This window comes from Triticum aestivum, chromosome 7B (assembly GCF_018294505.1).
Source record: "Triticum aestivum cultivar Chinese Spring chromosome 7B, IWGSC CS RefSeq v2.1, whole genome shotgun sequence".
Taxonomy (NCBI): Eukaryota; Viridiplantae; Streptophyta; class Magnoliopsida; order Poales; family Poaceae; genus Triticum; species Triticum aestivum.
The window spans coordinates 149,183,020-149,183,608 of record NC_057813.1 but is presented as its reverse complement, the minus strand read 5'-3'; positions in this window follow the sequence as shown (position 1 = coordinate 149,183,608).

Genomic DNA, 589 nt, shown 5'->3' with positions numbered 1-589 from the left:
AAAAATATTCAAAAAGAAACTAAATACAGCAAAAACTACTCAGAAATAAATAGAAGAAAAAAATAAAGCAGAAAAGAAATAACTATATAAAAAATTACTCAAAAATAAATAGAAGAAAATCAATAATGCAGAAAAGAAAAAAATATCAAAAAATGTTGGGGAGCTGCCCGGTGGGCCTGCCAGACCTAGGGTGTGCAAATACAGGCCCAGAAGGGCCAGCAGGCTCACAGGGCAGCGCGCCCTAGTTAGGCCCAGAAGCCTGCTATATAGAGGAGTTCGAAAGGGCAGCCGCGGCTGGGTTTATAAACCAGTGCGGCTGCCCTTCGCTCGGCGAGGTGGGACTAAAAGTAGCGCATTGCGGATGGCAGCGCACGGCCATTAGTACCGGTTGGTGGCCACCAACCGGTACTAATGTGTGCCCTTTAGTACCGGTTGGAGCCACCAACCGGTACTAAAGGCCCTCGTTTGGCCTATAGTACCGGTTGGAGCCACCAACGGTACTAAAGGCCCTCGTTTGGCCTATAGTACCGGTTGGTGGCTCCAACCGGTACTAAAAGCCCCTCCTATATATATGGCACTTCCGAAAAAT